Below are 13,177 nucleotides of genomic sequence, written 5' to 3' on the forward strand. Positions count from 1 at the left end.
GCATTTTCATCACTGAGATGAGCTGCATAGAGTTATACAATAATCACCTGGAAATTTGACAAAGCAAAGTCAGGATCTTAATACTGCAATTCATTTCCTTTGATATATTATCTGTCATCTCCCCCTTCCCACACAAGCTTTTTATACGGAGCCAGAGATGGCACATCATCTACTCCCTTGACAGTTGAGAGAAAAAAATATTTTTTCCCTTCTCTCCATCTCTCTCCCCTTCTCAGACTCTCACTTTTTTTTTTCTCTCTACTATTTGTTTCTTTTTTCCTTGATATCTGGGCCTAAAATTGTGTTTTTTTTTTTCTCCATATTTCTCTGATTATTTTATGGCTCTTTCAAAGGAGAAGTAAAAAAAAAAAATTGTTTTCTTCAGTTTGACACAAAATGCTGGAGCAGGGAGCTCCAGCATGATGTCCTGTGAGAGGACTCTGGCCAAGTGGCCTGTGACCAAGTCAGGGTGTCCCAGACAGCTCCTTTAGGTATGACTGGATTGTTTTTTAAGAACGTGTTAAAACTCTGCTCGTTTTACTTTCAAACAGCCTAGGGGAGCTCTGGGGTGCAGCGGAGGAGAAGGCTTGCATCCCTGCTGCCCTATGTGCAATGAGAGAAAGTCTGGCTGTGGATGCATCCGCTCGGTTGAATTTTCCACCACAGGTGCCCGGAGAGCAAGTACAAGATCTACACTGCACCAAAGATTCGGGAGCTGAGTAGCAATAGTTTCTACAAAAGGGCTTTTCATTACCATGGACTGCATTGTTGCTAGGTCTCATTGGCTAGAAGAGGCTAGAGAAAACTCAGTTACAATTCAATTAGTATTCAAATATCTCCTGAGACTTAACTGCGTAAAGACTACCTTTGGTTTCAAGTGTAATTCACGTGGCATATATGGCCCTTAATTTTAAATTGACTTAAAACTTCGGTAGAAAATCTCTAGGCTACAAAGGCTAGATTTATTTATCTCCTGTATAATCTCTGTGAAATGCTAGGAGTAGAGACACGCAAATGAGAAGTCACAGTGTTTGGGTTCTTGTCTAACCAAGGCTCATTGATTTTTAAGCGCATAAATTCAGAAACTCTAAAGACCAAGCCAAAGACAATACAGCAAGCAGCACAGTTCAGAGATTCCCCTAGGGAGGAGATGTGGTTGTAAACACTTGAAAATGTTTAAATCCAGTGAATGCTCTAGTTATATTTGGTAGGTCTGACAGGACAAGCAGTCCTAACAATCTGAAACACTCCGGACAGAATGGAAGGAGACGCTTGCCAAAGATAACAACAGCCTTACAGCCCTTTTCTCATCTCCTCTGCCAAGACTTTGAGTTATCACAGCCTCACTGCTCCCAGAGATGTCCTTACCTTCCTGCGACTCTATTCTGAGCGGCACAGCAGCTCCCCTTCGCATTACAAGGTCACCTTGTAGGTGGCCTCACACAGTTATGAGGGGGACTTTGACTGAAAAACTGCTGAATAGCAAAGGGGTAGTCACTAGGTACGTATGGCCTGAATTAAAGCCAGTAAATGTTGATATAAAGAGCTACTCAGGGCTTTGGATCCTGCACCCAAACTGGTAGAGATAGCATCCAGGTAATGATTTCCAGAGCAAAGGGGCATGGGGCAGGTATAAGTATTCAGCTGAGAATATATATGGCAAAGAAGTCTCTGCTGATGCAAACCCATCACAGCAAAAGATATTGTACTTATAAAAAATACTGTACTTGAACAGTAGTAGTAGAAGTGTAGAACAAAGTGCAAGTAATGTCCGAAATATGCTGAATATAAGGGGGCTGTGATCCAAAACCAGGACTCTTGGGTTTGTGAACTGAAGTAGCAAGGAGACCAAAGAGGTTAGCACTAGATAGATGGGTAAGGAAAATAAGAGCTTTTGCAAAAATATCAGGGGAGATGAAGTACTAGAGAGAAGTTGAATCCTTCAGTAAACTGAGAGACTGAACTCTTTTGAAATCTGCCTTTAAATAAATATATAAACACTAAGTTTGAACAACTGGAAAACACTGGAGAAAAATAAACCTGCAAAAATAGAGATAATGACAAAGAATGGGATGGGGAATATAAAGAAAATATGAATATAAACAAATCAGCCTTCCAGATTACATGCATCCTAGAACACTTAGGGAATTGAATAACAATTTTATTGTACCACCAACAATTATTTTTTGACAAATCATGGGAGATTCCCAAGGCCTGCAGCAAAACAAATATTGTACATGTTTTTCAGAGAAGAACTGAAGCATGATCCTGATAATTACCATCTCATACGTCAGTTTTCTCTCCCTGGTAGCTTAATAGAACAAATAATTTCCTCAGAGCTATAGGGCTGACTTGCTCATTACCCCCAGATGATCCAGGGTAGCCCAACACAAAGCTGACTGACAGCTCCAATCCCAGCTCAACAACAGAGAAATTCCTGGCACTCTCTGGTGCATCCAAAGGTGTATCCTGATTATGCAACGCAACATTGTGTAGGAAATGCACAAGGTGATGCTGAACAAACTCATTCCCAAATTATGAATGATACTATTGCTCTGCCTAAGCTCGTTAGTCTTGATACTAATTAGCAGATCCAAAATTCAATGAAGCTGTGGAAAGTATATACTAATATCTGTAAAGAGCCCATGAGAAAATACTCCCAAAGTGGCGATACACTGCAGAGACAACCCACCCATTCTGCTCAGCACCCCCATTCCTAGAAATGCATTGGGAAGGAATTCAGAGAAAAAGAGAAGATTTACAAATGACCTTAAAAAAAATCGTTAATGTAACTAAAAAATGGAGAGACAATGAAAAAACAGTCACTGCCACAGTCAGATTAATGCTCATAGCTCTCAAAGCTGTGTGTCCAGCTTCTGGGATGGGGCTAAGGCAACATTCCTTTCCTGTTCCCACCCAAAGCCTGCTGTTTTTGACTTTGTGCAGGCTATCCATGCTCCATCCAGAATCTTTATTTGTAGATATTTTGGGCGGCCAGGAGGGACCGTTAGATCATCAGTTCTGGCCTCCTGCATAACACATGCCACAGAATTCCATCCAAAAAGGTAATGAACTATTCACCTTGTTTGTGATAGTGCATGAGGTTTGAACCTGTGGCTGATTCTGTAGCTTTTGGGGATCACAGCTAATTTTTGACATTTATTAATTCAGATTCTGCAAAGCATCATCACACTCAAAATTCTGTACTATAAATAATTACCTTTCCAAAAAAAAAAAAAAAAACCCACTACTTGAAGAAGGAGAACCCAAGTGAGGTGGCGGTGGGGGATGATGACAAGTCATAACATAAATGCAAAGAATTGAAGATTATCAGCTTTTTCCAAATTTCATATCAAGATCTCTAGTCTTGCCGTCTTCCTAGTTAACTAGGAAGCATTAGGGAAACTAAACGATAGTTTAGTCTCCAAAAGAGAAAAAGAAAAAAAAATAGAAATGTGTTTCTACAGCAGACTTTATATATCCATTCAGCATGGTCTAATGTAAGTCAGTCTTTAACAAATATTTTTTCTCAACTTGGTTCCAGGATAAAATTGTAGAAGTTCCTGAAAGGTGAAAAAAACCCTCAATCTATTCAACTTTAAAAAAAATAAAAAGACATTTAAGGGGGGTCTAACTGAAGTATACAAAAATCTTAGCTGAATGGATAATATCAATGCATGTTACTACTTTTGATACTGCATAGATGACAGGATCAGGGGCATAAATGGAAGTTCAAAAAACAAATTCAGAAGAGACATAAGGAAGTGCTTTGTCACTCAAAGAATAATAAATGTTTGGAATGGCCTACTGGGCAAGGTTGTTGAGGCAAAGACAGTGGGTTCGTTCAAGAAGCAATTAGATGCTATCCTGGGGGAAACGCTGTATTACAAGAGACAAGCATCAATGTGTTGAATGGCCTTTTCTCATTCCTAACATTTTCTATGTTCTTTTCTGCAGCTTGTACACTTAAGGGTCTGCAGCCTCAGTGCATGATATCAAAACTGAAATCAGGCCCAGCAGTATTCTCCACTAAACTGGGCCAAGAAACATAATAAAGATTTGGCCTTGCTATAAAAATGTGTCGCGCTGTACAGATACCCTGCTTATTCCATGCTGGCTTGCAGGCTGCTAATAAAGGAATCGGCATCGGGCAAACCACCCAGGGCTCAAAGATTTGCCTCACACCTTGTGTTGAGTCTAGAGTGCACTTTTTAGAAATGGGGCACCCTGCCCTTCAGGTGGGAGCACTTTAGAGATGGGTGGGGACAATTACAGCTCTCACAAGGCTCTTTGGATCTTTCACAACAAAATGTTTCATTCAAATGTGTCTTTATTTTTAGCTGCTTTTATTTTTTTGAGAATATCTCAGTCCCTTTCACCTCTCCCATCCATTCTAATTCAGTGTCATCTCCCTCCAAGCACAGCACTGATCCATTCCCCCCTCTTCCACCTTTTATGTACATCAAGAGGAAAGTGAAGTTTGAATTTGTTCTTCGGTGCATGTGACAGCACACACAGAAAGACCAAGTCTTTAGAAGGTTAAATAACATATTGTGTGTCACGCCACGGTGGGTGCATCAGCAATGGAGCCATCAGCTGAAGAAAGGCGATTCTTCCCCGCCATCTCTCAGCAAAACTGCAGCCACTCTGCGAGCTGGGACCATTCCATCTGCCACAGCGCAGGACACCATGGACCCATGTGAGCCCCTGGGCAGCTGAGGGGAATCTGCAGGGCCACTCACTGCAAATACCCCCTTCTGAAAATTTAAAGTTCACGTGCAGAGAGGAGCACAGAGCTCGCGACACCCTGCTGAGCAGTTTGAACTCCATTTAGAAGAGGGCACTGGTTCAAGATACATATCAGATTGGTCTTTTTTGCACGTTCATCTGATTGACAGGTTATGAAGAAAGCTTTTATAGCTCTCCATGAGAGCCTGCATTAAGGCACAGCCATAAAATAAAGAGGAGATCTCCTCCTCTAAACTGACTACGCCCCCCATAAACAAGAGGTAACAGAAAGGCACAAGTGGATAGCGAGGAAGTGCCTAGTAACTTTGGGGCATTTGTATCCCTGTGCACAGGGATATTCATTTTACTGTGCAGCTCTTATTGAATATTCCATAGGTAGCTCAATGTGGGGAATTTTAGGGAAATATATAAGGAATGCTGTACTTTTAGCTTTACAGTTTTGTATGGGAAATCTCTCTACCAAAAGTAATGGATCATATGAGATAAAGTGCTCAAGAACTTCATGGGGAGAGGGAAAATGTACTGACGCGCAAGAACTGCTCTGCCAATTATATCCGCAAAGGAAGTAGCTTAAAGACGGGGGGAGAGGTACGGCAGCCTCTCCAGACAGAATGAAGAAGGAAAAAATGAATTTTATGGTGCTATCTCCATTTCAGGAGCCAAGGCAGGTTCTAATTCATGGTCATGTAAACAGAAGTCAAATTAATATGAATTGCTGAAAGACTAACACAATCTGTGTTCTCATTCACTAACTCTTCTGTAAGTTTTTTTTTTCATTATTAGTAGTTTTTACTGGTGAGAGAATCTCATTATTTTGTTTCTAATCTTCATTACAGTGGTTTTGTGCTCCTCTATTCAAGGGGAACTCAAGGGAGGAACATTGAAAATAACTTCGCAAGTGCTGCTGAAGCCATTTGATGTCTACACCGCTAGCAAAATTATTTGCTAACAAACTTTGAGACTTTCTGCCCTTCCAAAGGAACCATTTCACATGTGGTTTTTGGCTTACTGTGCAGTGGTCCAGCAATATTATTCTATCCTAGCAAAGAGCGAATTATTGTTTAATATCACTGCTATATTCCAGTATGTTTCCCAGGATGATAAACGTTGGCACAGAAAAGAGGCAACTTTTTCAAACAATAAGTAATAAATTGTGGAAGGCTGAGGTAAATATTTTTCCATGTCCCCAAACAACTCTGAGTACATTCTTGAGGAGCGTATTGACAGTAAAATGTTTGAGAACAAGAAAATATGTTGGATGGGGTCATGGTTGTTGTCCAACCCACAAAATATCAAGAAAATTCCTAGTTCATTCTACCATCTGTTTCCCTGTGTCCTTCCAGGTGCAGCTGTAAGTAGAGCATTTAAAATATCCACTATAGAAAATGTCTATTACACTAAAGCCTAATTACATTATGAAATATAATTAAATAATAATTTGTAATTTTGGATAGCACCTTGCATCTCAAGATCTCATAGTACTCATGAATGAGCTAATGATAAAGATAAAGAGAAGATAAATAGCATTGATCCTAGTTTTAGAGAGGAAAACTGAACCACAAAGTTTGTCAGATTTGTGTCCAAATGTAAGAGGAGATCCCTTGCAAATGAGTTATTCAGACACCTGCATTCACTATGCCAATGTGATTTTCGGTGCCATGGGCATCCATTCCAACATGACAACACATGACCTAACAAATGTGATCAAAGAAGCCACTCACAGATGGCTGAGTACGGAATTTGTGTAATGAGTTACTTCTGAACAATCCACAAAGCAACAAATATCAAAAATGAACTACTAAAAACTTTCACTTCATATGCAATATTGTGTATGAAAACTGCTCCCTGCAGGAGAGCAATCTGCAAAGGGCAAAGGATGATCAAACACTATATATTATTAACAATTAAATATTGTCCTTATTCTAATCCAGTGTAACATTCACCTGGTTTGTTCAGAGAGATAATTTCCTTCCAAGGAAAAATCACTTTATCAAAAAAAAATAATGCTATGGTTTAAATTTTCATTAAAAAAATGCCTTTTCTGAACCCTATTTCAGCCTGAGGGGCAAAGACTAGTAAATACAAGTAAAGCTCTGACTACCTCACTTCAGCTGTATGAACATGTGCACCCCTGTACATATAGAAAAGAAAAATATTTACAATGTCTACACCAATTTCAAAGATTTTGTATAATGTTAAAATGCTACATTTGTTTAGTGATCATTCTTTGGGGCCAATATTTATCTGTTTAATGGAAAACTACTAATCTAGCACTATAAGGGGAAGACATACTCAGTATACGTACTCTATACTTGAGACATAAATAATAAATGCAATTTAAACTGAAATATGAGCAGACTTTCCATTAAGTAACAGATCACTGTTGGATGGTCATGGTTTTTTATATCTGGCAGAGGGCTGTATCTCAGATATGTAGGCATCATGTAGAGATGGGATATTTTGTAAGAACATTAATAATGATGTTCCTACATTGCTCATGCTGTGGAAATGCTTCCTATTCATCTCATTATCTTCTGGTCCCACAATGGCATCATGATGAGTGCAGAGAAATGAGTAAGAAGCCTTCTATGTCTTTGTGTGGTGGGTATAAAATGGTTGCAAACCAGATGAATGCTTAAATACATTCTCTCTTTGACATTTTGTGCTACCCTTCTGGAAAGACCCCATATATTTAATATCAAAAGGGCAGAGACCACTTACCATGAGAGAAAAAGAGAATGACTGCTTTGTCCTGCTATCTCTGTCCCAGGAAGCAGATCACAGAGGACCAAGATGGTTTCCCTTATAGCTTGAAAGGGGCTGATGAGAACCACAGAAGCACCTAGATAGAAGTCAGCTTCATTCACTCTTATCAGTCCCACAGATCTGCTCTAAATCTCTCTTCCCAGTCTCTTCCTCTGGGGTTATAAAAGAGGGCACAGCAGCGCGTGCCAGAGATAGGTTGTTTAGATTTTTTGTTGTATATGTTTCAGTGGTTGCTGCTGTCTTCAAAATCTTCATTTCAATATAAATTGTCTGTTTTCACATTTTCTTCTGAGTCAGTTCCACATCCCCAAGACGACTCCCATGAGTAGTTGTTGAATTTGGGCCCTCAGCTCTTCTCTAATGATCTTTCACAACATTAGCAAAGGCTTCAGCACTTACTGAAAGCATCAAAGGCCCTATTCTCATCTTTCATGGAATCTAATAAGAATGGTGGGGCTGGATATTCACAGAGCTGGCACTGCTTCTCTGCATGTCCTTGGGCAAGTCCTTTAAAATCTGCAAGGGGCTCCTTGTGGTAAAATGGGAATAATGACATTGGCTTGCTAACCATGAAGGTTGCAACACTGAACCATTTAAAAACTTGTTGAAGCCCAAATAGGCAAAACACCTGGCAGGTACACACATTCGTGGAGAGGAGAGGAATGTGCCTAGAGATAACTTAGCCATCTCCTCAAGCTGTAACTTCAAAACACAAATCATGCCAAAACTGCAAGCATGACTAACACTAGCTTCACAACTCTAATCTACAACTGTGAACAACTTCTCGTACAGACCAGTCTCTGGAATGGCCCCACTAACGTGCTACTAACAGAACTAAAAATATTTAATTTGAAATATAGAATAGTAAGAGGCATCTCAAATAAAAGCAGATTGTGATAGACTGGCAGGGTGCCATGCTCATCTCCACTTTAGACAGTGCTTCCTTCTTATCTGGGACTGTTAGATGACATCCTTCGGATGGAATCAATTGGCCACATTCTTGCCCCATGCTATTTCTGATTTAATTATATTGTAGCTTGGCCAGCAGTAGATGATGTTCTTCCTGCTGCCTCTCTTTTACTGTTCTCTGTTAGTCTAGGGGATTTGTAAATTCATTTCTATTTTCTATTTCTAATTTCTGTTTTATAAGTTCTTGACCAATATTTTATGATATTTTCTGCAGAAAGAATCATTTAGAGCCCAAACCAATGTGTACTGATGTTAATCAGAATCCATTGCCTTCAACAGCTGTTAGACATGTAAATCAGGTTTTCACACCTGCCACACATACTAACAGCTGTAGAACAGAAAGGTACACTTGAAAATGAAGCTGCACATGTAAGGAAGAAAAGACAAGACTGATTTGAAGAAATGAAATTGAGTTCCTGTTTTCTCAGGAAACTACAGTCTGACCTCAGGTTCCTGAAATATTTCCTTTGCCTTCATATCTTTTCCTTTGCAGATAGTATCAGGTGTTAAATCAATCCAGTTAAGCACATTCCCTTGTAATTATCAAATTACAAAAGTGCAAAAAGTTACCAAAGAGACCAAGTGCATTTTAGAATTAACAAATTATCTTTTTGGTTAACTTTCATATTTTTTTGCGATATATTGGTCAACTTTTTTACCATGATAGCATTTTAAACAGTTAAGAAAAAAAAAAAAAGAAAAAGAAAAATTAAAAAGCAAATGATTAATTTTTCTGGATAAAAAAAAGAGATAAGAAAAGGAGGATAGAAAAGTCCAGCTTATCAGTAAGATCTCTCTACAGATAAAAGAGAAAGTGTAAAGGGCCAGTGATTTGAGAAGGTTTGAAAGCCATTGCCCTGGAGGGCTTCATATCCATGTAAGGGTAGTAGGGCATAATACCAATTCAAAGCAAACTCCAGCCCAGATGAAAAACCCAAATTCTGTATTTTTTCTGATCTTCCTTGTCTTTCAGAGCTCGCTTTCTGTGTCAAATTGTGATGCCTGGCATTTTTTCCTGTACTGTGCCATACTGCCTCATTTACCTGCCCAATCTCTGCCTTCTTATAGGGACTGTCAAGCCATGTTAAGCTTGTATCAGGAAGCCAAGTATTAGCAGAGTAAGGAAATGTTCTAATAGATCAAGAGTCAGGACTGCAACCACAATGAGACCAACCATGGACACATATGACACCATAAATAATCATATAAAATTCATATAAAATTATTAATAATTACAGTATTGTAAGAATTTTTCCCTTTGCCTTCAGAAAGACTTCTCTGAAGTGCACAAAGACATCTTGTCTTAGAGTTTATTCGCAGTTAACATAAACCAAGTGAAAATATGTGACTACTGTCAAAAGAAGAATAATGATAATACTTACCAAAGCTCCCTTCTTTTATGAAAACCACACCAAAATGCATAACCTTTGTGCTTTATTTCTCCAACGTGTTTTCTTATGCTGGAGATGGTCCCATCGGCAAACCTCTGCATACAAGCACAGAACATGATTAAGAATCAAAGCCTACAACACCAGAACATATGTTTGGCTTCTTGCTTATATCGTTATAGACGTCCAGCCAAAAGTCTCAGTGCAAACGTCCTTGAATATTTGTATGTTTTGCAGAATAGGCCAAACTCTTCATACTTAGTACCATTAACCTTTTATTAACTAACTCTTTGGTGCAAATCCAGTCATTGCTTTTGATTTTGTAGGGATGAGTAACTCCTTTCAATCCAAATATAAACCTAGTGGTGATACCAGATTTTCCAATTTCTTCTTTACTCCAAAGAATCTTACTTTGTGCTATTGCATCTCTGAGGTGGGATCCTATAATGCCCAGGTATTTAGACAGAACTGTGAATACAGCACTTAACTTTGTGACATGCACGGCTATGCTTTCTTCAGACCAGGTTCAATGGCTTTCACCAGAAACTAGTGGCCTGTAGGTAATGTAGAGCAGCTTTCTCATACTAAGTGGTTAACACTTAGCAATAAGAAAATAAGATAACATATTAGAAAATCATTTTAACAGGGAGACAAGGCATTCATCATAACAAAAGAGCCACATGCTTCTTTCTCAGACCTAGAATGAACCTGTCTTGGGGGAGATGTTATCTTTGCTGCAACAGTCCCAGCTGAAACTCTGACATCATTCAGATCCCTCAGACAACCTGGACACTGCTTCTTTCCTTCTTGTCTCCTTGAGGGACTCTCCAAATTCAGCCAAAGGTTTCTGCTTCCCCAGTCCTCTAGCTTCCTTAGACACCTCACAGAAATCTGGGAACATCCCAAACAAACAGGTCAAGACAAAATGTCAGACAAATGACTCCAGCAGTATGTCAAGCTGTTTTCTGGTTTTAGGTATTCACCATTTTTTTCTCCTTGAGGCTATTTCTGACTATCTCCATAACTGAATTAAGGACTTTTATGTTTATGGAGATGTTCTCACATCATTCATATAAGGTTACGAACTACCTAAACTATCACAAATCATCTGCTATACATCCTAGCTATCACACCATGTATGTGACAGAGGGGCGGAATCTCAGTCTATTTTCCTTGCACACTCAAACTCTCAATGAAAATATAATGATTTAAGACAGAAAAGATGACACAAAGAAAAACTCATTTAAAAGTTACCACAGAAAATTTCAGCATGGAACAGCTTAATCATCTTCATTAATCAGACCACAACTAAAACCAGCTGTCTTCCAAAGTGAGAACAGACGGAAAATTAGGACAACATACATCTGTGAAAAAGTTAGACTTTTTTTTTTTTTTTCTCCAAGAGAACTCAGCTGAAAGCTCCCTCCATTCAGGCACCTGGGTTTCGTTTCATAATAGCTTCGGTCCATTGTTCCTTATTATCAGAGCTGACTATGTTCAAACTAAGGCAGATCTTGTTCCTAAATTTATGTCTCTGTGTGTGACCGCTACAATATGTGTTTTGTATGCTTTTTCCTGAAAGCCTAATACAGTGATACCTGTGACATGGCTTGGACTCCCCCTTTCATGTATATTGCCAACTCGAACTGCAACCTGCTGGCAGATTTTTCTTAAACTCTGAAATGAGGGTCTAACCTTCTCTTCTTTTTCTTTTTCTTCTCTGTTACCTATAATCTTGATTTGACTCACACAAAAGTGACACAGTGGGAAATCCACTCAAGAAGACTTTGACAACTAACAATGGAAACCTACCTACACGAAAGTTGACTGGTGGCGTTTATAGTGAAAAAACATATTCAAGTTTAAAGATGTCATCTGTGTTAACTGATTCGTGTTGGTTTTGTGTATCTTTTGTCAAAAGAAATGTGCTGTGGAGTCACCTCTGTTAGGGTAAAGAAAACTAGCCAAAACAACATCACCACTAAAAAAAGACAGGTTTTATGAGAAAAAAAAGATACATATATATTTAAGTTTGATTGAATATGATTTTTAATTTAAACCAAATCCAAATGATTTACATGAAACATGAAATCTGAGAATATTTAAATGAAACTACCTATCTAATTATATGTAATCATGTATCTTTTGCCTTCTCTAACATGAGAAATATGCTGTTTTATGTCATACCAAAGGTGCTAAGTATATTTCATAGAATAAATTAAAATAACTTCAGTGAAAATTTTTCAGTAGTAGCTACTGATGTTTTTGGCTTCAGTTTTACAGCTGAAGTTGAGATATTTTATGTAGACTTTTTTTTTTTTCTCCTGGAATGAAAGGCATTCAGTGCTGGCTTCAAACCAGGATTCTTTCCCAAATGGGACACCCAAAATCATGAGTTGCTATTGGAAATCTTCGACATTTAATGCCAGAAAATATAAGAGAAGAGATACAAGTCAGTAGGAAATTCAGAGATGATAATATGCAAATAAAATGTTGTGAGAGAAGCTATTAACATATCAAATTATTGACATTTTACAGCTGGTCCTCCTGTTCTCACCCAAATTACTGAGGCTATAAGAAGAGAGGCAATTGAAATTTGTAAACTGTTGTAAAAATAAATAAATAAACTGAAAGGGGTTTTAAGATACACTGGGAAGGAGAACATAGAGTAGAGTCTGAAAGATATGAAAGACCACAGGAGCTTGTATGTATCCTGGTTTTTTAAAGGTCAAAACTCACCATTGGTCTCAGCAGAGTTTAAGCAGTTAGTAGCATTATTTTCTCTGCTAATAGACATTATTGTTGAGAAAAATATCAAGTATTCTGCAAATGTGAAACTCAACTCTATCTATGGTCCTTCGGCTCCAGTTAAGACATGTGGGGTGGAGTTGGTGGTACTACAGCCTCCCAGAGAAATGTAGGACAAACAGTAAACTTGGCCATTCTCTTGAAAGAAATCTGGGGTGCTGAGATAGATAGGCCGGTGACAAATATAGCATAAAATGTGAATGGAAGAGAAAGGAGCTGAAAGAAGAAGGAAGCAGAATGGCTGCCACATCCCTTAGCTCATTCATCCAGGTCAGGGCGGCCTGAAGAAAGGAGAGTTCAGAGCAGTCTGCGCCGTTGTTGTCCACACCGTGTGTGGTCTCTAGCTAAACAGAAGGCTTAGAAAAATGTGCAGATTTGTAGATGGCAAATCTTTCTATCTATGTATTCCAACAACTGCATTATTTCTGTTAATTTAAATTCACTTAAAATTTAAAGAGGTGGGAAGGAAAAAGATCAGCTCTTAAAATGAAACGATT

The sequence above is a fragment of the Tinamus guttatus genome, unplaced genomic scaffold (genome assembly GCF_059628265.1).
Source record: "Tinamus guttatus ecotype Peru unplaced genomic scaffold, ASM5962826v1 Tinamus_guttatus_pri_ptg000314l, whole genome shotgun sequence".
NCBI lineage: Eukaryota > Metazoa > Chordata > Aves > Tinamiformes > Tinamidae > Tinamus > Tinamus guttatus.